We start from the raw sequence: 27,819 nt of genomic DNA on the forward strand, positions 1-27,819 counted from the left end.
TAAGCTAAGACCATAATATACTTTTCCAACTTAGAGTAAACATCTAGGATGTCGGCCCTAATTGGTCAGTAGTTCTTTTGTACACAAAATAATTCCTTTCCTTTAATTATGTTATCATGTTTCATTAGTAAAACATGAATATCTCTTTTCTATACAATATGTACTAATTTTTGAGGTTATACATGTCATTATTAACATGTATACTATCTCCATCTAACTTTTCTAGTCATAATATGACATCAGTAATAAGTTACATAGAAAACAATACATTGATGTAAACAAAATTCATGCTTAGACAATTTTCTGAGTACCAGAAGCTAAGTATCTTTATTTTTAAGGTTTTCTATAAGCATGTACATCATGTGTTGCTATAAATGACAACAATTACATATCTTCATTAGCCAACTGTAAGCAAAAAGCAGACGTAATTCATATATTGTGATTATAGTGGTTCTTAAGTTTCTTACATTGTGAAATGAATCTTAGAACTAATGCAGATGTGCATGATATCATTAATTTTTTACCAAGAGCTGATTACTGTGTATATTTACAATAAATACTACACATTTTAGAATTGCAGTGAGCATATTGTTTATATGTTTCATTGTGTGAAATCAAGGAGTTTGTAAAGGTGTCTTTTAGTGCTTTAGATTACTATTTTAATGGTCCATAACATACCATGTTCCATACCATAGAGCTGACCATGAATCATCATGTTAACTATTGTTGTAAGTAGAACAATGAATCAAAATTCTTGAATAAAACATGATAGAAATTTTCTTAGTGTTGCATGTGTTGGTTAGTGTTGCATGAATCTATGGATCACTTGTTCTCTGACTTCCCAGTTACTATAAAAATTGAATCTCATGTCTACATGATCATCCATAAGCCAAAGAGGATGTGTTGTACATACATCATTTAGATGCACCTCCTAATATAGAGAGGCCCACTATAATCTTACCAGAAGCCTGATGCTTCTACTTTCTCATATTTTTCATGTGTAGTTCAAAAACAAAACTTCGAAGAGATCCTTCAATTGGAGAAAACAATTGATAGATATGACACTTGCATACATAAGATTGAATAAGACTATGAAGAAGTTATTTCCTTCTATAATTATGCAAGCAATGTCCACAACTTGTGATATGTGCATTAGAATGATTTTAAGAAAGTTAGCTCTAAAGATTTTCCAAAGGAGAGAACTAAATCTACATCACAAATCACTACTCTCTGGTTGCCTTGTGGAATTCCATCTTTCTATTCACACCTCAAACAATGATGCCACATCTATATTTTCCCTTTCTTTACACTGGGTAAAATTAGATTAGAACAAAGTTGTTGAACAAATACTGCAAGCTTTCCTTGTTGATGGATAGAATAATAAGTATTTGTAATTGGAAGTTGATTACATCCATGATAGTGGAAAATTTTGTCATCTAATCTATCCTTCACAAACCTTTCAAAAGGCTTGTCACAACTTCCATAGTAATTGATACAAGAGACATAGGTATATTCACATGTGACCCTTTTCAAATTATAGTGGTTCAAGAATGAACCCAAAATACTCTGATGATAAGAAAACTAAGTTGTCTAGCCTTCTTTAGAGAATCCTCCTTCTTCATTCTTTGATTTTACTTTATCAGATGATTCTTCAAAAATATTTTTACAACCAGTAGTTCTAGTAGTATCAAAAAATGTGAATGTGTCAATCGTAATACGATTAGAAAATTCTGAATCCTTCATGCCCAAATTAGAAATTATTGCTGCATATGAGATTTTATTAGTGAGAAAGATTTTTCAAAAGCCCAATTTAAGGAAGCTATTAAACTAGGCAATAAAGAAGAGGGAGAAATAGGTGACAAAAAAATCATTATTTATTAAATCAAAATATGGTTTGCAAGAATGAGCACTGAGAAACTTTAGAATTTGATATTGAATTGGATTAGCCTCTCGATTAGTGTAGATGGTCCAAAAAAATTGTATGTGACTACCCTGTTGTGCTTTGTGCAATCCTCATGGAACCTCATTCATGGATATGTTGAGGACTCCTTTTCTTCAAATACATAGTCTTCAACAATTAGAGGATAATATGTGGATATTTAGTATTTTAATAAAAATTAGGGCTCCATCTATATATATCTTCTTGGTTGAAAGTTTTTGGTTTCACTAGATGTTATTAACATGATAGCTATGTGAGAAAATCTATATAATTTTTAATTGGGAAATGGTTTTCATGGTACTATATGAAATTTGGCACCATATTTTTCTACAATTTATTTGTAATGACGTGGATTCACTATTAATAGAAATGTGCTAGCATTTGAAAGTTATGAAAAAACCTTCACACAAAAACTAAATATGATAAACATAGACATAATTACTTTCCCTGAAAATGATTAACAGAAAATTTTCCGTTTTACTAAGATTATTGACACACAATAATCTATTATGAGTTCATAGATGAAATCATCACAAGATCTGACCAAAAACATCTCGATTGTTACTTTAGGGAACTTGCATCAATAAGGCAACCTGACATCACTTAAGGACAACTTGTAAAGAGCCTAATTGATGTGACACCCCAACCTTTCTCTCAAACCCCAAGTGCTCCTAGGGCTTCCTCAAGTCATTCACCAAACTAACTAGGGCTTCTACTCACCCTATGCTTCCTAGGACCTTGCTCAAGAGGTCCTATTCCTTTAGTTGGGGGCACACCAACAAAGTAACATCATATTGCTTACTAGCTTGCTCCATTCCACAACTAATCTTCAAATCCATTTATGACCTCCAAGGGTTCCAACCAATCACCTAGGGTTTAAATAGATCCCTCATAACATCTAAGACCCTAACCAATGTTGTGATCATGGGTACATTCCTTCCACAAGTGTTCAAACACCAAAATGTTGCAAAATGGGCTACTAGGATTAGGCCTCCAAATGACTCAAAACTGAGATATCATGAAAATATCCTTAACAACCCCACCAAAAACTGGCATTACAAACACCCTTTGCAAAGAACATAGAGATTTTATTATTTTCAAATTCCCAACATGTTTGTACAACCAAAGCACTATTTTAGGCTTAAAATGAAGGTTTCAAGGGTTTAGTAGTTGTCTTCAAAAACTACCTTAAAGAGCTTTCAAAAATATCTCATTTGAAATGGAGTTAGTTCAAACCTCCTTCTTACTTGCTACAAGCTTGGATTGAGGTATTTGCACTCTCAATCCTCTCCATTGCTTGTTTTTTGAAGTGCAATCCCTAGCCAAGTTGCATCTGCTTGCCTAGGGCATCACTTTATAAATGCTTGTTGGTTGTTCAAAGGGCCCTCCTTCTTCATAAATTGTGTACATGGAACTAAGTTCTAAATCCAAAAAAAAAGAGGAATCCAATGGTAGGAAGTGGCCCTAAGATCCCATATTTTAAATGTTGCCCTGTTTAGACCAGTAGTCTGGCAAAAACAAAAAGAATTTCAAAATTACTACAAATTGATTGAAATAAAGAAAAACAACACTAAAAATAGATGCAAAAAAAGATTATAGAGCTCTCCCAACACCAAATTCAAATCATGCAATCCAACTCTATTCAAATGCCTTCAAAAAATGAAGACTGGCAACCAAACGTTGTGCATAGTCTGTACAATACTTTCTCCAAATTTTTGAACCCATTGAAAAGTTTTTCCTCATGATATTAAAGGTTACCCCATTGGTTTCATAATAGTTCCAAATAGTTAGAGCATTGAAAACACAAATTTGAAGAATCTTGCAAAAAAGTTGCTCTCAGCAAGAAAATGTTGTCATGACAACATGACAACATTTTAGCAACATTTTCCCAAATTGGAGTTAGACCTCCAAAATTGTTCCAAAGACCAAGTGGGAATATAATATGCATTAAAAAACCTCAAATAACATATCCAAGGCCATGGGAACTTTATTAGACCATTTTACCCTTTCTAGAACCTAAGTCACCCAATTGACAACATTTTGCACTTCCTAGCAACTTGTCCATTTTGGGTCTTGCCAACTCTCATAAACATACCTAAGGACCAAATAGAACCTCTTATTAGACTATTTATGTGGTTAATCATCACTACAAGCCAAAAAAAAAGGAAGCCCTAGGTTTCATACTAGCCTACCTAGGTGCTCCTACACCACTAAGTAGCTCACATTGACAAACTAAGAGAGTGTGTATCTTGGATGCTTAAAAATTGCAGCTTCCCTACTTCTTGTAATTCCAAAATTAGATATATGGATGCAATGTAAGAAAATAACTTATAACACAATAGAGTTAGTTACTAAGATAGGATGAATTTATTGATTGTAATTATATGAAATACATTAGAACTTGACAATCATTATAAGATTCTAACCATATGCTATGATTCAACTACTAAATGCTCAAGAAATAATACTACTAAATATAGGGAACCTAGTAATTTAGTTTCTTACACTAGATCACTAATGGGTGAACCTTTTTCAATCTAGATTTGGGACTATTTGGTTGATAATAGGCACTCTTTGCATCTGAAGATGTTTAGTTTGCACATGAATTACATACTTCATGCCTAGCACCATACACAACTTGGATATAAGTATATGTTGCTCCAAAGATATTACCCAAAAACCTCTAATGAGCTGCAAAAGTCATGCCGAGGAGGAAATAAAGCTCATGCCAAATGTAAGTTTAGCATGTGCCAACGATGTTGAGAATTGAAACTCCACGCTGCCCAAACTTCAACATGTAAAATGCCTAGATTACAAGGAAATTTTAGTGCTAGAATGTAGGGAAAATCCACATAGAGTATACTATAATATGTAAGGTTATAAAACTTGTAATCTAATAATTGATTGGAATTGGAATAACATAATTTTATGGATTCAATGTTACCCTTGAAAGTGTTGTAATGAAAAAGTGATTGCACAAAGGGTTGGATGCATTTACTTTTTTCAATGACCCCCCATATGAGCACATTGATTCAAGAGATAATAGTATATGAGAACCTTGATTAATCTAAGCAAGAGGTCTACTGGTGACATGTAATGCATGTGGAATCTTAGCATGGATGAATTTCTCTTCACACTCCACAACCAATATAAGAAGATATTTAATCCAACCCTATTGATCTTTATAAGCTATTTCCTGCTCTCTTTTTGGAAATTGCACTTCAATTTGTACTTTATGAGTTTCTTATTCATAGCAAGGTTTCTATGATAATTTAAACTTTAAATAAACCTATTTTTACTTAAATTTGTCCATAAACATATTCTCATACTCTATATTAGTAATTACTTCAAGTGATCTTCTTGAAAAGACCCTTGCGACAAATAAATACAAACTATTGTCAAGAAGTTCTTGATCAAAATAGAAGGGCTTTTCCATAGAATTTGAAACTTTTGATGCTATCCTCTTCATAACTCCCCACAACATTATTATATTTGTATTATTTTTTATTGTAGTGTACTACATATTTAACTATAGAAATTGATATAAATAAAAAAATCACAATAATTCAAGCATGAATTAGATTTTGATACATGTATACAATCCTAAGAACTGTATAGAAATTTGAATTGATATCACAAAAGTAAATCACTACCATTTGGGAGGGATGGCTAGACTCTTTCAAAACTAAAAGCTAGAATTTTATTTATAGAGAGAAATTAAGAAGGTCAAGTTCAACTAATTGGATTTTTCATAGTAGGCTCCATAAAAGTGGCTTGCACCCTTTCTTTAACCATAAGAACAATACTACAGAAATAGAAAGTACAAGTTACTGAAGTAAAATAGATCTATATCTATTCAATGGAAGCTCCTCGTATATAGATATAAGCTTCAAGTTGGTCTTTGGGTATTGAAAGTCTCCACTAGTTTAGGGAATTTTGTGTTGTGTGGCAATTTGCAAACATATTGTTTTTAAAATTTATAATCTTAGAAGAGAAAAAGAAACTATCTATTTTGATATAATTCCATTATTTCTGACATATACTCAAGTGACTTCTACTTAAGTTATTTCCACATTATTGGTCTAAAATGTGTATGGGTGACAGTGTTGGAAGATACAACCTATGAATTCCAAGAAGAATAGATATGTAAGAAAAACAAGAATATAAATTGCATAACCTCATGCATGAAGAGGATTAATATTATGAATAGACCATTTTAAATATGCTGCAGCAAATCTATAGAAATTTTTGAGCTTCTAGTGCAAAGAAGAAAGGGGAAAATAATGCAATGCTTAAAAGAAAATGCATAGGATAGCTTAGAAAATACAATTCAAAAGTAATAAAGGGGTATTTTATCTTGCATAACCTAAATAATAAAATAGAGTAAAGGATAAAGGATTATCCAAAATTTATACTTACCCAAGAGAGATCCAATGCAACACCAAAAAGTAGAGATCCAATGCAACACAAACCAGGACAAACAGGCCCTAAAGACCAAAGAGGGATTCTAGAGCAATAGAAAGAAATCATAATTACTGAGAGAAAAAATTAAATTAAGGGTTTTTTTTTTTAATCTTGTAGAACCTAGAATAGAGAAAAGGATAAAGTATTGTTTGAAATTTGTACTTGCCCATGTTATAAAACCAAATTATAAGATATCAACATAGGAATATACATATTACCTATTTTCACTATAGATACCCTATAGGAAATCCAAAATATAATGTTTGTGGCACATATACCCTGTAGAAAATCCAAAATCTAGAATTTGCTATCCTAAAACAAATTTAGCTTTAGATGTCCTAACATGGAAGAACTAGATTCTTTTTAAACATGGAAGAACTAGATTCATATTTATCAAGAGTGGACTAGTCTAACTAGACATTTTTGAATTGGGATTTGTAGAACTTGATGGTTTCCTTGGTCCAACAAAAGTAATGGAGCATCTTTGTAAAGATGTGAGATTAACAACCACTTTTTGTCATAGTTAAAACATATGAATAACAACTCTTGTTGCACCTTATAATGGAAACATGGTGAAGAAGGTTATACAACTAATTATGAACAACCTAGGTGGACTGCACAACATCAAGGGCCCAGTCTTTAATAAAAGGGTGAAAACCTTTAAGAGTATGTAATTCTTAAAGATGTATATATACATTCATTGCATGTCTTGTAGTCTATATCATTAAGCATGGTGTTCATCCTTGTCTATTCTAACAAGAGTGAGATTACATTTAATTCATATTAACCAAACAAAGTATTCTATGCACTGTCAACCCATGTTAATGTAGAAGTGGTAATGAAAACAAGTAAGCAATTTTTATACAAGGTAACTATCATCAAGAACCAATAAAGTTAAAGAATATAGTTCAAGATTTAGCAAGAATTCTGGGTACTAATAATATCCAAGTACATGACAATCTTAAACATAATCATGTAAATCCATTTAGTATTCATTGTATACCCCAAGCTCAAGAGAAGAGGTTCAAATGATCATCATACCTAAACAAGAGTTAAGTGCACTTAATTTTTTGAATCCTTTACATTGGTGTACAATTAATTACTTAATTACAAACAAAAATAGAAGCATACATTTTTCTAAATTATATAAAGTGATTTTGATGCATTATTTTCTGTACATGAAGATGTTTATATTTCTTAGGAGGGAAGCCACATTTTAATCTATAACCAACATTATAAGTTTTATTTTAACTTAATAACATGTGACCATAGCATTCTCTATCAATGAGCAATGAGAAATTTATAAAATGACATCAAAACTCATGCCATAACATACCACAAAGGTATTAGTAAAAAAAAATGTTCATTTGTTACATTTTAAGGAGTCAAAGAGTCATAACCAGAATTCAAAGTGTTGGAAATATTCAATATATGATAAGTTACTAAGAGGGGAGGGGTGAATCAGCAACTTTAAATTCTTCTTTTTGAATTTTTCACAAACCAATCTATGCTACTGTATGCATTAATACTGAAAGTAAAAACATTCATCACACAAAAGAACATAGTACTTTGGTGACCTAGAAACCTTCCAAATAGAAAGTAAAATTAGAGTGGTGGATGATACCCACAAAATTTCAATACTGCAGCATAAAGTTGGCCTGTTAAGGCTTACATTGACCACTTTTGGTGATCTACCCTGTTAGGAGCACAAAGGACTACTAGGTCCACCTTGTTAGAGGATTTACAAACATACAATGAAGTATGCACTTGGTTAAGAGATTTGTACAAAGACTATTAAGTCTACCTTGCTAGAGGATTTAGAAAATTGATTCACCTATTAAGATGAAGTAGTGGATCTACTTACAACTGATTGCTAATAAGATCCTTTACACACTGATCACCTTATGTGATAGATATAACTTTTTGGCCTCTGTATTGACCTTGTTGTATTCCTTGAACTACTGCCGATAATATTTCACATATACTTCTCATTACTTCGCTATTGCTTCATACATACGATATATTACAATACACCTTACATATATACCTTTCAAATTTACAAAACTACAAGGTTAGCCAAAACACAAGTGAACAAATACATTACAAAGTCGGCCCAATAGTAAATAATTCGGGTTCACTAAACTGACTTAGTGGCCTTCTAATATATGATGCTCATTGCATTACTCGGCATCATCATTCACTTGATAGAAGTGAAGGCTTGGTCCATACTAATCACTTGATGTAGTTCTGAACTCGGTGACCATTGGTGACTCGGTAGATGTAGTGTCACTTGGTAGATACTAAGTTTATCTTGCTTCACTCGGTAAACACTAATTCTTCCAATGCTCAGTTTACACAGAATTTGCATGACATAAGCTTACTACTTGGTAGACACTGTGAAGCTTAGTAGACACTGCCTGCTCGGTGTAAACTGCTGAACTCTTCAAAGCTTGGTTAACACTAGAATGCTTGGTGAGAGTAGAGAATTAAGTGTTGAGCTTAGTAGCTATGTTGATATGGATAAGTGTTGTCACTAATGGCAATAATAACTTAATCCCAAAAATCTCCCCCTTTGGCATTAGTGACAAAACACTTATAAGCCAAAACATATGTACATAAACTGACTCATTAAATTTTGGATTTTCAAAATTGATCTTTGTAAAGCTGCTACATATACATTTCTACACATATCTCTTTGATGACATATAATGTATATACAAAGATAATTATGTATATAGCTATACACATATACATACTAAATCTATTAAGTGTTATCTCCCCCTTTCACTTATACTGATATGCCTCATTATATATAGAATTTCCCTTTTTATTTATATTGATATATCTCCCCCTTTTTGACAGTAATGCCAAAGGGCTACATGTACTATCTATATAATTACACTAAAATTAGAGAGAAATTCTTGATGTACCTTAAGAATGAGGGTGAATGAGGTATCCGAATTCTCTTGAAAATTTTTGGAGGTGGAGAGAGCAATCTGAACTTTTGCTAATAATTTGATCATGTGATCAGCCATTGAGAAGTTCTGATCATGAACCAATATCTTGCAATGAGCAATATGTTTCTGCATTGTATCCATTATTGGTAAGATCATGTTTTGAATATCAATCAAGGTTGCTCTTATTCTTGATTCTTCTCTTAGAAGTTCAGCCTGCACTTCTGCTAGATATTTCACCTTGGTGTAATGAGAGCAGTTGGAAGAGGGGTTAGCCTGCAACTTTGATGCACTAGATCTCATATCAACATCAATCTTATTTAGCTTCTCCTTTATTTCATTAGTAAAACTTGACAAACCACAAAGTTTTGCAAAAAGTGATGCTGCATTATTAAAAGAATTTTCAAAATTGCCTAAAAATGTGGACAACTCCACTAGTTTGATTGCAATCTGCTGAGCAATATTCTCTAGCACCTTGGTATCAAAATTCCTTTCAGCCTTTTCAATTAGCTTCTCTTGTCTAGAGGAGTCCTCATTATATTTTGTATAGCCTCTTCTAACTAAATCAAAATATGTTGAGTGGAATCCACTTCAATACCTATAGCATCTATAATTATATTCTTCACACTTTCAATTATTTTGTACTCCTTATCCCTTTCAAACCTTAGTTGCTTTTGTGTAGCTTTCTTCTCTATGACCTAATTGGCTAACCTCATTTCTTCAATAGTAGTAGTATCATAGTCAATCTTAGGTATTATTATCTCTTTGTCTAAGTCAATGTCTTCTTCAATTTCCGTTCTAGTGATCAGAAGTTTCAATGGTTGCCTTAGTTTTACTTTAGTGATGACTAGTTTGACCTTTGGGATAGACACAATAGTAGAGATAGAAGGGCTAGCAGTGAAAAATGGAATAGGGCTTAAGGATTGAATGCCAATAGAAGTAGTAACCGGACCAAAAATTGAAACACTTCCCAAAAATGGTTCCACACTCGATAGAATACTCATAGAAGTGTCTAAACTAACTAGAATTGAAGTAGATGTAAACAATGCAGATGAAAAAAAAATTTGTAGAGCTTACTAGAATTGATGAAGACAAAATTGTAGAACTTACTAATGCACAAACAAAAGATGCAGAAGTAGAGGGAGCTAACTCAGTAGCTGAAGAAGTAACCATCAACTCAATAGATGAACTATTTGATACTTCCATTGTAGACACTCGGAGTTGGGAGGTGACTGGTGAAGATTGAGCGATTGATGTTGCTATTATGCTCACAATTTCACTAGTGGAAGCAATCTCCATAGATGTGACAGTATGTGGCGGAGTGTGAGGAAGAGATGCAATAGCCTCTGTTGCAATTCTGACTGGACCATCTTCATTCTTTTATTCCTCTTCTGCTTCTTCCTCCTTTCCTTGTTCATCCATTGCTTCTACTTCCTCCTCCTCTTCTTCCTTCTCTTCTTCTTCCTTCTCCTCCATTAGAGCATGTAATTCACTTTCAGTAACTGTGATGGAAGGAGTGTTGTCATCATCATCATCATCATCATCACTATCATCATCTTTAATTATAAAAATTTCATCTGATGGCTTGTTGAGATGATATACATCTCTCCAGATGTCTGAGGCATGCTTAACCACTAATTCTATGTTATTCATTAATATAAAACATGAATTAAGCTTTAGAATCATTCTATCTTCATGCTATTTTATTGCATTCTTTACTTTAGCTTTAGTTAGATTAGGTACTAACTGTCTCAACTATTGTTCAAAGATGTCTTTTACAGTTTGCATAGTGTTCTCCCATCTAACTTGAATTTTGGAAAAAAAATCTGCATGGATTTGAGGTTGCATTTGACTAGGGAAGTATTTCCAAATGCCCATCTTCTCCATGACTAAGTCCTCAATCTCTTTCTGCTCAGCTGGAGTTTGAGTCTCATATTTGAGAACTTTGAAGTTACATATTCCTACTCCAACTCTTAGTTGTTTCATCCTTTCCTCAAATGTAGGTGGAGAGTGAATGAATACTAGTTCACTTTTACCTTTCCTATCTCTCCTAGAGAAAACTGCAGTAGGTTTCTTCTAAGGTTTAGTGATAATCACTCTACCTTTCTTCCTTGTTGGTTCCTCTTTCTCTAATTCTTCTTCTTCACCTTCATCATATTCCTCTTCTTCATCCTCACCCTTTCCCTTGGTAAGCATTAGAGGACCTTCAACTTTCTTCAATTTTACAATCCTCTTCTTGCCTTTATTGATAGCTTGAGGAATCTTGATACTGAGCTCTATCCTCTTCTTGCCTTCCTCATAAGTGCCAAATGAAGGAAGATTTGGATTGGGTGGCTCATTTGCTAAAGCCTCAATGATGTCTCTAGCTTCATTAATGTTAATTTCATAAGGCAATGGTTTTACCATGCCACTCTTGGTATGACTGCTTGAAAGTAAACTCTATCATAGCCCACCATGAAGCATATGTCATCCTTTTAGTCTTCCACAAGATTGGGTGGGATTCAAAATTTGTTATTCATTTTATCTTTGAATGCCTCAAAATAATTATCAAACACCCTTTCAAAGTTTTCACCCATTTCTTCAATAAATTCATTTATCTGATAAAGAACATGGATGTCTTTTCTCCATATGACTATGCCCTTAGATGGAAAGAATTTTTGAACATAAAAGAATAGGAAGATAAGTAATGAACCAAACTTGAAGGAATTTTTCTTGGAAGTCTTCACACTTTCAATGTTTTTGTTCAATTGCTTCAGTAGTACATTTGACAAATCAAATTCAAGGTCCTTCTTTATAACCTTGTATGTTAGGTCAACTACCTCACAAGGAATGCTATTTGAGTGACTCGAGCTGTAGATCTTATATGCAATGATATGGATGCCAAACCTAAGCTCTATGTCAGTGACATTATTTAGTTTCAAACCTCTACCATCCCTTTTGGCTAGGGTTTTCTTCTGCAGTTCCTCTCTATCATCCCTTTTGGCTTTGCTTAGTATTGGCAGACCTGTAACCTTGTGTATCATCTTCTTTGTAATCAGAATGGGTTGCTCCAACCATAATTGACCATTGTGAACTAGACTCAATATGTATCTTATCCATTTTACTTGGAAATTGTGAGGCATGTGAGGAATATGAGTTAATTCTTTAACTTCCAAATGTTTATGCTCAGGTTTTAAAACTCCATCAACACACATTTCAGCTAGGTCATTATCCATTTCTAGCATCCCTAATTATTGAACAAAACATTTAAAGTGAGTTTGTATGTCATTAATTAGGAGTACCTTGGGTGGGATTTTTTACTGAGCTCCATATGGATCAAGTGACTCGGCAACAGTCAGAACAATTTTGAAGTTTGGTGCTTTCCATTTGACACCCTTAACTAGCATTTTAGAACCCTTCTTTGGTTTAGTCCTGCTTCCATTGGTAGATGCCATCACTGCTTGGTAGATGATGAAATTTGTGAAAATCATGCTGTTGAATTGCTCCAAAAAACTATAATTCTCTTTCAAAATTTCTTTTCTCTTCGAATGTTGTGGATGCGATGAAAAATGAAGTCAAAATTGCCCCTTTTTGTTGAGAAATTTTCATAAATGCTTAGCGTCATTATGACATAGTGCATGAAAAACTATCATCCATTGACCTAAATTGGCAAGAGTATCAACTCAGTGAACAAACCAAATTTCCTTTACTCTCGACCTCGCTCGGTAAGGTCTACAACCAACTTACCTTGATGGAGTCTGATGTTTAATTTGGTGAAGGATAACCTTTCTATGATTCCTAGTGTATCTAGAATACTAATTGGATCATTTGCATTCCTCATATTTCTTAGAACTGCTTATGATTTTCTTGCTGAGTACAACTCCAATACATTCTTAGGAATTTAGTTTAAGGGGATGGAGTCACCTACTTCTTGAGTGACTTCACTACCATGATTCAAGCTTGTACCCTCAGTAGATTTAGGAATCCATTGCTACCTCATTTTTTTCCTTATATTATTAGCCCTTGCTTTCTTTTCATCTTCAACTTTGCCTATATTCATGTAGTTTTTAGCTATATGACCGAGTTCAATGCATGTGTAACACCTTATAGTAGTAGATCTTTCTTTCTTAGGTGATGCCTTGCACAATTTATGCCAGTATGTCCATATTCTCCACAATAATGACATCTGCACCAATTATTGTAGTCTCATCCAAATATTTCCTTTACTAATTGTTCACCTGGATTGAATGATTTGGATCTACATTAAGATGCCTTATGACTATGCTTTTTGCATTTGTGACATTTACTTTCAAATTTTGGTTTCTCCTTGCATTCATTGGCTTTGTGACCATGCTGATTGTAGTTATAGCACTTTCCATTGAATTTTCCTTTTCCATTGCTCCAACATTTGTTTGATCTATGACCAATTTTCCCAGAATGATTGCATAAGGGTTTTAGATTCCTTTTTGCACCTTGCTTGGAAGATTCACCTTGTTCTTCATTGTATCCTAGTCCTACTTTACCTTTTTGCCTATGAAGATTCTGCTCATTTTGTTGATTCAATTGATTAATGTCTTCTTGTGATTTCAACATTCTCTCATTGATTTTTTTTTCAACATTTAGGTCATTTTTCAATTTTTCAACGATTTTCTTTTCACATCTCAGTTCTCTCATTATTCTGTCATTAATTTTCCTTTCATAATTTAGATCACTTATGATTCTTTCATTTTGCATTTTGAGAATCTTGCTTTCTTCATTTGCTCCAGTGAGTTGATCAATGAGGTCTTCATGCTGATTGGATTGATTATGTTCTTCATTGTTCCTTGCCTCCAAGTCTTCATTTTCCTTATTCCTTTGTTCCAAACTTTCACATAGCCCAATTGATGGGATTTCTTGTTCTCTTTTAAGTTTCCTTACTTCTTGTAGAGAGTCATTCTTTTCTAGGAGTTCTTTGATTGCCTCATTAGCTTCATCTGAGTTGCTTGATGGGAAAAAGTCTTCAATCTTCTCTTCAACATACCGATGGTCATCCATTTTTCTTGCAACTTCCTTCCTTCTTTTCAGGGATTGGGAAAGGTGTTCCTTTGCTTCTTTGAGTTGAGCTATGGCCATCTCCAAATCTAGCTTTTTATTTTCAATTGCCTTATCAAGTTTGAATATCTCCATTTGTCCTTAGATCTTTGCTCAAGCTATCAAACTTTTAGCTTGAGAACCACAATGCTCTGATACCAATTGTTAGAAATATTCAATATATGATAAGTTACTAAAAGGGGAGGGGTGAATCAGTAACTTTAAATTCTTCTCTTTAAATTTGTCACAAACCAATCTATGCTACTATATGCATTAATACTGAAAGTTAAAACATTCATCACACAAAAGAACACAATATTTTGGTGACTTAAAAACCTTCCAAATAGAAATAAAAACTGGGGTGGGGATGATACCCACAAAATATCAATACTGCAGCATAAAGTTGGCTTGTTAAGGCTTACATTGACCACTTTTGGTGATCTACCCTATTAGGAGCACAAAGGAGTACTAGGTCCACCTTGTTAGAGGATTTACAAGCATACAATGAAGTATGCACTCCGTTAAGAGATTTGTACAAAGATTGTTAAGTCTACCTTGTTAGAGGATTTAGAAAATTGATTCACCTATTAAGATGAAGCAACGGATCTTCTTACAACTAATTCCTGATAAGATCCTTTACGCACTGATCACCTTATGTGATAGATATAACTTTTCTGCCTCTATATTGACCATGCTATATTCCTTGATTTGCTACTGATAATCTTTCACATATACTTCTCATTACTTCTCTATTGCTTCATACATACGATATCTTACAATACACCTTACATATATACCTTTCAAATTTGCAAAACTACAAGGTTGGCCAAAACACAAGTGAATAAATACATTACAAAGTTATCCCAATAGTAACTAACTCGGATTCACTAAACTGACTCAGTGGCCTTCTAATACATGATGTTCATTGCATTACTCAGCATCGTCATGAACTCAGTAGAAGTGAAGGCTTGGTCCATACTAATCACTCAATGTAGTTCTAAACTTGGTGACCATTGGTGACCTGATAGATGTAGTGTCACTTAGTAGATATTGAGTTTATCTTGCTTCACTCAGTAAACACTAATTCTTCCAATGCTTGGTTTAAATAGAATCTGCATGACACAAGCTTATTGCTTGGTAGACATTGTGAAGCTCAATAGACACTGCCTGCTTGGTGTAAACTACTGAACTCTTCAAAGCTTGGTTAACACTAGAATGCTTGGTGAGAGTAGAGAATTAAGTGCTAAGCTTGGTAGCTATACTGATATGGATAAGTGTTGTCACTAATCGCAATACTAACTTAATGCCAACACAAAGTATATCCCATAATAAAGATTTCAGTGATTGTGAGTTTAGTGACTAAATAGGCATTGAACCTTTTGCAATATGCCATGCACTCTATTGTTCACTATTAGCTTAGTTTATAATTTAATTCATGACAACTTATTGTGGATAGTATACATTCCACATTTTTATTCAACCAAATGATGTAGAGGGTTCAACAACCTGACCACATGTGCCAGAATATGAGGAATTGGCTCTACATTTCACACCATATATGAGAGGCACAAGTTCTCATATTATAAAAGAATTATTTAAGAGTGATTTTTTATTAATTCAAATTGAAACAGGGGGAATTATTTAATAAAAATAACCATATTTAATGATATAGGCACTGTGATGTAAAATAACATTTACTTAAATCATTTTCAAGATAGCAATCAATATTGTAATAATGGAAAAGAAGCACATACCTTCCAGCATTAGCAATCACATTATTGGTATAGGTATATCTGTATCTTGTACACTCTTTATATCCTACACAAGAAATAGTATTATGGTTGGATTTTTTTAAATATAGATCTTAGATTCTATAGTCACAGTAATCTAAATCCATGCACAAAATATAAAAGCCATACCTTTCACCTGCACGACGAACAGAATTCCAAATTCAATTCTTTATTGATCTATAGAAGTTGTACAAAATCTTCATTCAATACTAGAATTAGCCCAAGTACCTCTATCATGTCTTAACAAGGGGTTTTGAAGTCATGACTAATATAAATGACTCTTCATAGCTCAACAAAATCATAGCTCTTCAAAAAATATGACACCTCATAGAAAACTAGTGAAGGAAAAAATTAGCCATGAAGAAACATATTTATATAATACCCAAATATTTTATCAGCAAAAAATCAAGATAGAAAAATACACACCAAGAAATACATAAAATAATAAGTTGCCCAATTTAGCTAATTGCAAGAAAAAGTTAACTCCATACCAAGAAACCAAAACAATATGACAACATAAAAGATGGTAAATAGTTGAACAATTCACAATCTACATCATTTAGCACCTTGGCACCTGTAAACTGGTCAAATATCTTTATTCATTATGAAGACATTGTGTTCACCTTTTCCAGAATGGCTAAAAATCTTATTGAACTTGTTTTCCTATAAAAATGCCTTTCATTTCCATGACAACGAGCGATAAAAAAAAATTGTGAAATGACCTTGGGATGAATGTTCAAGATTTCTAATTTTTGATTATGTATAATTCGAGTTGGTCAAAATTTTGACCAACTTGGGAAACCCTAAGTTGGTCAAAATTTTGACCAACTCGGGCAAAAAAACTTTTAAAAAAATGTATTGAACAACTCTCTTAAGAGGTTGGTCAAAAATTTAGGTCAAAATTTGATCTCTAATGTACTAGTGTTTAGATAGAAGTTTTCTAAGAGGTAGAGAACTAGTGTTCCCCTCCATTCCTGTATGTTGTCTCTAGGTAGTTGGGCAGGTATGAGCATTTGATTACCTCTTAACTTAAGGTTTTGGGTTTTCAAACCATTATGCTGGCCATTTTTGCATATGGACTCTGAACTCAAATTTTATTTGATATATGGGGTTTTTATACCCAATTGTAAAAAGGGTTTTAATTTCGTTGAATTTTGGTCATTTTTTACTTTGCCTTAATTAACATGCTACCCAAATTTCTTAGGTATTTCTTGGCACTAATTTTGGGTCGTTGATTTGGAATAAATTCTAGTTTTCTAATTTGACCATGATTTTTATTGTGTTTGTAATGGGATTCGTGTAGAATCCATACTCCTAGACTTAGGTTGATTGAGTGAGTTATTGATATTGGGTGTTTTTTTGCCTTTTTGAGCTTCATGTAGAATCCATACTCCTGGATAAAGGTCAGTTGTGTGAGATTGTTATTCTTCTTTGTTTTGTTGAATTTTTCATATTCAATACTTGCATTGGTTACTTGATTATTTCATGTAGTTGGTTGTTCCCATAGACACATGTGTGTGAATTTGACAAAATATTGTGAGACTCGAACTCCTAGATATAGGCTGGTTGAGGGATTGTTCATTTGGGGTTGGGTTGGGAACTTGCATTGCCTTTGGGCACTCATCATGTGATGAGCATGGGTATGTAGGGTAGACATGTAGAGTGGCTTCTCTAATGTACCTTGGCTTGAAAGTAACTAACAAGGTAACATGAAGAGGTTTTAAACAAGTGATAACCAAAATTAACAAATGTAAAAATAAACTTAATGAAAGGTAAGATTATGGAACACCTAGCCTCCTGAGGGAGTTGATTGAACCTATGTATATCTAGCCTCCTAAGGGAGTTGATCAAAGGCATAATATTTGGCCTCCTAAAAGAGTTGATCAAAGATACATTTTGAGTTTGGCCTCTTGAGGGAGTTGATCAAAGGCTTAAAGTACATGTGTTACCCGATGGCAAGTAATGAGTCTCCACTAGAGTCCCTACATAGTTATCCATAGTGGATCTGACCAATGACCTAATGTATTGGATTGTCTACATGAACATTTAGATGTTGGTATCATTTTCTTGATTAAATTTGATGCTATGGATTAGAGGTTGAGTTATTTGAACTCCTTTATGCTCTCAAGTGACCATTCCTTGATTTACCGAGATCCGTTACTTCCCAGTGTGAAGGTTTCATGTTTTTATGCTTTCTCTTTACTTTTTGGTTATGTTATTGACTATTTTGTTACCTAGGAAGGGCATTCTTTTGCATGACTAAGTAAAATCTCGTTCAAGGATGTACCATCTTATGAAAGGTTGTACCCTCTTGCACGAGGATGTACCCTCTTGTGCGAGGATGAACTCTCTTGCTTAAGGATGTATCTTGTCTTGCACGCAAGAATGTATTGTCTCATGTACAAAAAGGTATTCTCTCATGCAACAAATACCTTATCTTACATGTAGAAGTGTACAATCTTACATGAAAAGGTGTATTGTCTTGTGCGCAATAATGTAAAATCTCACATGAGACTATAAGGCATAGTTTTCTCATGTGAAAAATAGTGAACATTTTGGCTTGTTCAAGGAAATTTTAGAAGTTGGTTTTGGATGCCCTGTTGGGTTCCACACCTTCCTAGTTCAAAATAGATTTGGTACAGGGTATAAAAAATATGTATAAGTTTATGTATATTCAATTCTTTATACTTAAGATTTATTTTAATATATGTGATGATTAAATTGAGATAGGTTCCAAACTTCTCTAAGTTAAGATAAAGATTCTAGGAAATTTTAGGGCTTTAGAAATTTAGACTTAACATATATTTTAATATATGTGACGATTCATTTGAGATAGGCTCCAGAGCTCTCCGAGTTAAGATAAATATTCTATGAAATTTTAGGGCTTCAAAAATTTATACTTAGCCAATTTTTAGGGCTTCAAGATTTCAGACTTAGCAAAATTTTAGGAATCAACATTTGTCTTTTAGCATGTTGTCCTATAGATGAGCGGTTGTAACCTTGAGCCTCATCTTGTGCATGACTATTTGAGGGTCTCTTCTTAATTCTTGGTTATGATAGGGTTAGTTTGAAATGGACTTGTATGTTTAACCATGATAGGAACTTGTTCTTTGGGGCTTAAAAAGAACATTCCCTTGGTATATTTTCATGATTTGTGTGATCTTTGGTTCATAACTTATGGTTTGGTGCTTGGGGATCTTTGGAAGTGATTGTAAGACTTTTGCTGGTGTAGGTGAACATGTGAGTTTAACCATGTTCCCTATTCTTATTACCTTGTTTTGATGTTTCATTCTTCCACTTGGTTACTTTATGTTGTTAAGTAACTTATCTTAAGAAAAAAATTATTCATGATGATGTTTTCATTTTGTATTAGTGCTTTAAATTATTTCTCCAATACCTTTGAGGCTTTCTACAACACTTTTACTATTCTATACATTTCATGAAATCATATTTTATATTTTCTAACTCACTTTGAAGTATCTTTTGATATTTAATTTTGGTACTAACCTATTTCATGCAACTCAATACATGCTCTATTTTGGTTATTAAATTGAACAATGTTCTTGTGTTAGGTTTCATTTTATTTTTTAGGCACATTAAAAGCTTAGGAGTATGGGTACATTACATGAATAGGAAAGTATGATTCTATCTTTCTAAGATAATCAAAAACCTTGATCCTTTGGTTTGGATCATAGAAAGTGAGTTGGAGAGGTTCCTCTTTAGTAACCTTTTTGAACCAAGCATTTGACATGTTTGGGAGATGCTTATGGCATAGGAGAGTATTATCTTTTCCTCTTTGAGGGAAATCAAAAATCTAAACCTCCACTTGTTATCCATTTGTGTTTATATCCTTTAGAGGGTTTTTCATTGATAGAAAAAATTCATGGAAACGACCAAAGTGGGAACAAGAAAACTTGGCTAATCTGACTCACTATAAAAATATTCTTCTACAAGGTCAAAGCCTTGGAATATGTAGTATTTCTATTCACTCCTAAGTCACTACTTGTGGAATTTCTAGTTGGGTATGCTTGATGTGCTTGGGGTCATTTAGGCCTTAATTTTTCTTGTGAGACCATCACATCTAAGTACTCTGGGGGTTGTCAAGCCTTATATATCAAGACCAAGGGGAAAGCTATAGATGGAACCTGTACTAAGAACCTAGGTTAGAGGCTACCATATTTTATCTACATCATTATCTCTATACAAGGATTGATCCAAGTGGATTTCTTGGATCACCTCAAGATTCTTAACATATTTGTTCATTTGGATGTGTTAAAAATTCTCCACAACAAAGCCAATATCACTTTATGTAAGGTGAAAGAGGATCAAGTTGTGGGAAAAGGTTTTGATGAAATTTGTGACCTTTAGGTAGATATTGCTTGGTGTGGTTTTCATTTGTGTTGAGAGACTTGGCAATCCATTAAACATACACATTGACGATAGTATAGGACTTACACCTCCTTGAGACTTCATATGTTCTTGTATCTTACAAGCCTTCATTGTCCCTTGTGATATTTTTTGGAGACAACTTCTTGTTTCACATATTTCTTTTGGAAAGTTTCTTTGAACAACAACTTGCTACAATAATTGAACTTAAACGCTATCAACCTTATCAATATTATCATCAAAATTTGTCAACTAATTCAAAAAATCAAGTCGAAACATGTTCTTCTTGTGTAAAACCATCAATCCCCTTGTGTCATGTATTAGGGAGAGTTTCATCCTATAACTTTTTATATTGAAGATTGTTTACAAATCTTGTGCTCCTTCAAGAAACAACCTGAGAATTAAAAGTTTATTTAAGCTCCTTATTAGAAACCACACTAGAAACAATAATTGGAAGTCTAAAAGTCACAACTTTGAATCCACCTTTTACAATGGGACAAATACAACCAATAGAAGACCAAGAGTCACAAATCAAGATTCCACAAAGATACATTCCTCTTGGGATTTGAACCAAGGTCTTCATAATGATAACTCATTATTAGATTTGAGAAGTACAAATCTTCTAAACCCAAGAAACTTGCATGCAAAGCTTATTACAAGAGAACAATGGAGACTAGAAAAATTACTTTTAATGAATAAAATGCATTCAAAGCGAATTACTAATTTACAATTACAATCCTTATAAAAGTAGAAAGGTCAAAACCCTAAAGGGAAATATCCTAGGTTTCATGATCATAATTAATAAAATAATTAATTATTATATGCCTAAAGTTTAGCTTACATGTGAATTATAGATACTAAGAAAATATCTTATTACTCTATCACTCCCCCTTAAGATAAACTTAGGGAGTAACTAAAAAGATAGAGATTAGTATTGAAAGTAAATTTGGGTCCTGAAAACAAGGCCTGATGAGATACCCAATCACAACTAAATGTCTATAAAGGAGAAATAGAGAAAATCACATGGGAGAAACCCCACTACAGGAAGAGATGGAAAGAATGTCCTAGAAGATAGGAACAAAAGGATGATCATGAAGAATACCACTAAAGTATGAAGAAGCTACAAAGCTCTATCAAAATGTAATTTTTGATTTGAGGAACCTCCACTAAAATAGAACCTAACTAGGTAGAGAAGACTATAATCTACATGAGTGCCATTAGAAGACACTACTTCAATCAAGAAGCACATAAGAGAAAACAACTAAACTTGAAAATATAGATGGCATAGAATACAAAATCCTAAAGAGATCATCAATTGAATATGGAAGGTTGCAACCAAAGTAAGAACAAAAAGAAAAATGTCCATTTGATAAATGATCCATCTCATCGAAATGCATAGGAACCTAGCTAGTGCATTTGTCCATTACATAGAAAAAATACAACATACATAGCTCACTTCATCGAACCAAGGAAGCATAAGAACCAAAATTAGAACCCCCCTTAATTTAGGCAAGGGTAAGGTGACAAGCAACTAGAGAAGTGGGCCAATAGAACTTCATGTCGAGGAACCATGACCAAGATGCATAGATAAATACATAATATTGAACTGTGTGTTAGACCCAATTGATAATGTTATTAATGTATGTGTAAGAGTCATATCAGTTATTATGTTATCATTGATGTAAATCCTTAATTGGTTAGACATTATACTAATTCACTAAAGTACCATATCATTTTATTGATGAAGAGGATTTGAAGAAAGCATGATGAGTTAGAGTGTTGATAAGTGTATGGTATTTAATGGGCACTTGAATGATTTAGACTCTAATAGTATAATTTTGGTTTGATTGGTTTACATTATCTTAAAAAATATGTATATACAAGACAATTTGATTGGTGAATAAATAAATACAATATTAATTGAGCTACTACAATTGTCACCACGCACTTGAAAAAAAAGTGTTCAAGTTTAGTGTTAACCAAGTAATTTCAGTGTTAACCAAGTCAAATATTGACCAAGATAGTTCTAATCATCACCGAGCATGAACATAAAGAAAATTTTTGTAAAAGATTAATCTGAGGCCAACATTTGGTAAAAATTAAGAATGCTTAAGAAGTTCTCAAGGATAAGGATGATTTAGTTGTGACATTAATGACCAGAATAATTCAAAGAAGATATGATGGAAAATATTTATTAATTTAAATTGGAGCACAAAGTTCAAGGAGGAAGTTTATTTTTTGAGTGTCTAGATTTATTAAATTCGAATATGATGGAGATCTATGATCATGATTAAGTGGAAAGATATAGAAGCTTCTCAAATGACAAAAGTAATTGTTTAAAAGGATGAACAAGATATTTCTTGTTGCTGATGTTGAATGTATTGATGAAGTTATTGACAAAAGGTGAACTTAAAAGAACAATAATATGATGATTAGTTAGAGGAAATGCTAAGTTGAAGCATGAGTTTGTGAATCAGCTAGAAAGGGATCATAAGGAAGGGATAGAGTGAAGTGGAGATTATAAGGAAGTGATAGGTGAGACAACTATCTACACTAAGGACTCCACAACATAATAGGATTGTTGAAAGAAGAAATAAATTAATTGTTGATTGTGCTAGAATATTGTTGATTGAAAAAGGTTCTTCACAAATGTTCTAGAGAGAAGTGAGAAGCACTATAGTATATACTCTCAACTAAGTTTAGTTGAAGAAAGGAACAAGCAATCTACATAAGAACTTTGATATGGTCATACACCAAATGTAACTTATTTCAAAATATTTGGAAGTGGGTATTATATTCATAAAGATGCAAGGAATGGGAAATTTGATTCTAAAGGTGATGAAGGCATATTCCTAGGTTACTCTCCTAGGAACAAGGCTGGCAAGTGTTTGAATAATTCTACTAACACTATGATTAAGAGTGCAAATGTGAGAATTGATGAGTTTGCAAATAAGAAAGATGAAGAGAGCAAGAAGGAACCTAAGGATTATAAAGGTTTTTATATTTTAATGAAAATGAATATGATACACCACCCTAGAAGTAACAAAGAGCTACTGAGAATTAGCTTTCACTACTGGAGTCACATACATAAGAACCTGAGAAAAATACTGAGACCAACTGAGCAATGATAATTTTGGAGATCAAAAAGTTGAACCTATACTAGCAAAGTATGTGAGAAAGAACCATTCACCTAAATAATCATTGGAGATAAGAGTGTTAGAGTCATGACTAGAAGTAAGTTGAAGGATAATACTTATTTGATTATTGAGTTTGAGCCAAGAACTATAAAATTTTCTCTTGAATTAAGATTGGATCGATGCTATGAATGACAAAATAGATCATATTGAGAAAGAAAATGCCTACACATTGGTGCTAAGACCTTCTAGCAAGAATGGAATCAGAATAAAGTAGATTTTCAAAAATAATCTGAATGATAAAGGAGAAGTTCTAAGGAACAAGGACATATTAGTTTTTAAAGGTTATGCTCAAGAAGAAGGTATTGATTATGTCGAGATCTTTGCACCTATAGACATATTGGAAGGAGTCATAACTCTGTTGGCATGTCCAACCTACAAGAAACTCAAGGTATATCAAATGGATGTTAAGTCCATATTATTGAATTAAATATTGGAGGAAGAGGTATACATTGAGCAACTAGAATGGTTTTTAGAGCCAAATTAGAAGTGTCTAGTATGCAAGTTAAACAAAGCATTGTATGTATTGAAGCAAGCACTAAGAGCATGGTGTGAAAGTTTGCATTCATATTTGATTAAGATTGGCTTTTAGAATGAGTGAGAACAATAACCTATACTTGAAGAGTGAATCTAAGAACATGGTACTCATTGCTCAATACAAGTGTAGATGATATAATATTTGGTGGTAATGATTTCTTTGAAAAAATATTTTTTGATCAGATGCATAGAAAGTTTGAGATGTCTATGTTTGGTGAGATCAATATTTTCATTGGTTTGCAAGTTCATCAAATAGGAGGCATTTATTTGACTCATTTTAAGTACATTAAGGATGTCTTGAATACATTTGGTATAGATGATTCTAGGCCACTTGGTACACCTATGGTGACTAGAGGAAAATTACCTAAGGAGGATACTACTACTGAAGTGAATGCAACAAAATACATATTGATGATTGGAAAGTTACAATATGTTGTGCAAAATAAACCTAATATTGCACAAGAAGTTGTTATAGTTGCAAGGATATTCTATAACCCTACGAAAACACGCATGACTACTATTAAAAGAATATTCAGATAACTAAAAGGAATAGAAGAATATGGATTGTGGTACAAAGTACAAGAAGGTGATTTTTTAGCTTAGAGTTTGCATTGATGTTAATTGGGTTGGAAATGTTGATGAAAGGAAAAGTGCATGTGGTGGAGCTTTCTTTGTAGGAAAAAGACTAATTACATGGATGAGATTTAAGAAAAGATGCATATCACAATCTACAAGTGAAGTTGAGTATGTTGCTACTTCAATTAATTGTTCAAATATTGTTTGGATCAAGCAATTGTTAGAAGGAATACAAGAAGTTTATATAGAATCTATCACTATGTATTGTGATAATACAAGTGTAATAAACATATCCAAGAATCCTATGTTACATGAAAAAACCAAGCACATATATGTCAAGTATCATTATTTGAGGGAGTAAGTACAAGAGAAGCATGTGAGGTTGGAATATGTGAAGTTTAAGAAGAAAATTGTAAACATATTCACAAAGCCATTTCCTAAGGATGCTTTTGAGTACTTAAGAGGTAAGTTAGGGGTCCTTCTCCTATCCAAGTTTCATGAAGCAAGGATGTATACTGCATCAATTCATGGATGATCAAATATATCTTTTTGGAGTCGATAAAATAATTCATTCTTTAGGGTCTATTTTCTGAAGTTGTGAAAGAGACTGTAATGAAACAAATGTAATAAGTACATGTAAGTTACAAACTATAACTACAAGCTTTATAAGTTTCACACTAGAACTTATGGTTACCTTTGGAATTGTTGTTAAAGGGGTAGATAATCTATAAGAAGGGAGAGCTACAATAAGGGAACTAATAAGTATGAATTTTTTTTCAAAGGGGAGACTTACAGAGAGATGATATTCTAAGGGAAAGTTCTTCAAAATGTTGAAGTTTCTATTTAAAAAAAAGTGAAGTACACCCAAAGGGGAATAATTTTTTGAAGTGGATAAGCTTATGCTAAATCTATTGCAAAGAACCTAAATAAAGTTAGAGAGATGAAGAGTTGTTTTGTTGTCAATACATGCATTGATTATCTTATGATGTAATGTTTTGTAATATAAAATCTTATGTTATGTGTTGCCATTAATGCCAAAGGGGGAGGTAGTTGGCCTAAAATAATAATTTTGTTAATGTATGTGTAAGAGTCATAAAATTTTTTTTTATGTTGTCATTGATGTCAAGCCTTAATTGGTTAGACATTACACTAATTCACTAGAGTGCCATATCATTTGATTGATGAAGAGGAATTGAAGAAAGTATGATGAGTTACATTGTTGATAAGTGTAAGGTATTCAAAGGGAACTTGAATGAGTTAGACTTTGAAAATATAATGTTGGTTTGATTTCTTTACATGATATTGAGAAAGATGCATATACAAGACAATTTGATCAGAGAATGAAGGAATACAATATTAAGTGAGCTACTATAGCTATAAGCAAGAACATGAAAAAAAAGTGTTGAAGTTTAGTGTTAACCAAGTAATTTTAGTGTTAACCAAGTCAAGTATTGATAAAGTGAGTTTTAATGATCACCAAACATGAACATGAAGAACAAGTTTGTAACAGATTAATCTAAAGTCAATACTTGGTAAAAATAAGAATGTTTGAGAATTTTTTAGGCACAAGGACATAGTTAGTTATGAGATCAATAGATGGAGTAATTCAAAGAAGATCTAATGGAGAAAATTAAATAATTTGAATTAGATCACAAAGTTCAAGAAGGAAGTTTAGCATCTAGATTCATTGAATTTGAATCTGATAGAGATCTACAATCATGAATAATTAGTAAAATTTGGAAGATTCTAGAATGACAAAAGTTATCTATTTAAAGGGATAAACAAGATGTTTCTTGTTGCTAATCATTGTTGATGTTGAAGTTATTGATCAAGTTGTTGACAGAAGGTGAATGAAGAAAAAGAAAATATGAATATCAAGTAGAGGAAGTGATAAGTTGAAGTGTGAAGTGTGTAAATCAGATAGAAAGGGATTATAAGGAAGAGATAGAGTGATTCACCAGAGATCTAAACAAGCAAGGTAGTGCTATAATCTAATAGATAATTTCACTGTTACTTTCTCACCATTGTAGTAGAAACATATCTTAATCAAGTGGATCTAACAAGTTTTTAAAATCTTGTATGATAGCATTATTTTGAATGTTTTGTAAGTCCTTTAAAGTAGGAAACTCTTTAAAAATGCCAAGGAGTGACAAGGTCTAGATGATCTTTGGTGAAAACCCTTTAACAAGGTCACATTACAAATGTGTATGTAACCTATAAAAAGGTTGGCTCCTAATAGAGATCACTTTAGAAAAGTTAAATCTCTGGGTTGTTAGTTCTTAGATTGTTTTTCCCTTTATAGGTTTTCCACATTAAATACTTGTATCAAATGTGCAAGTGCTTATTGTGTTTCATGTTTATTTCACGTTAATTGTTTAATGTTCCAACTCAGTATAAGTAGATGATTACTCTGATACTTGGTTTATTAAGATACATTGAGATAACATTTTGATGTGAATATTCATATAAGTTTGAATTATGGTGTTTGATGCGATTACCAAGTTAGTGATATGAAAGTATATGAAGTTGAAATTGGTACAAAAGAATTTTAAGTCCTGTAGGATAACTAGTTATAACTTGCTCACCTTACCTCTTAGTTATCTAAAAATGAGGTGATTAATCTAAGTCATGTCATACAACTAATGTCACAGAAGGGATACTTATTAGAAAAAGGTAGATGAAAAAGGAAAAACATCAACCCCTCATGGCTTTTAATCAAAGTAGTGTATGTAGAATAAGGCACAAGACACGATAGATCCCAAGAGTACAATAATTTGTACAAATTTCCTCAAATGAAACTACTTGAATGAGAAGAAAAATAAGCAAAAAAAACTAAAATAAAAATATAGAAGGAATATGACAGTTTATCTTAGTGTGTTCACATAAACATTCTACAAAAAATGTCAACAAGAAGCAGATGAGACATAACA

This window comes from Cupressus sempervirens, chromosome 8 (assembly GCF_028749045.1).
Source record: "Cupressus sempervirens isolate cs-2001-9-10 chromosome 8, ASM2874904v1, whole genome shotgun sequence".
Taxonomy (NCBI): Eukaryota; Viridiplantae; Streptophyta; class Pinopsida; order Cupressales; family Cupressaceae; genus Cupressus; species Cupressus sempervirens.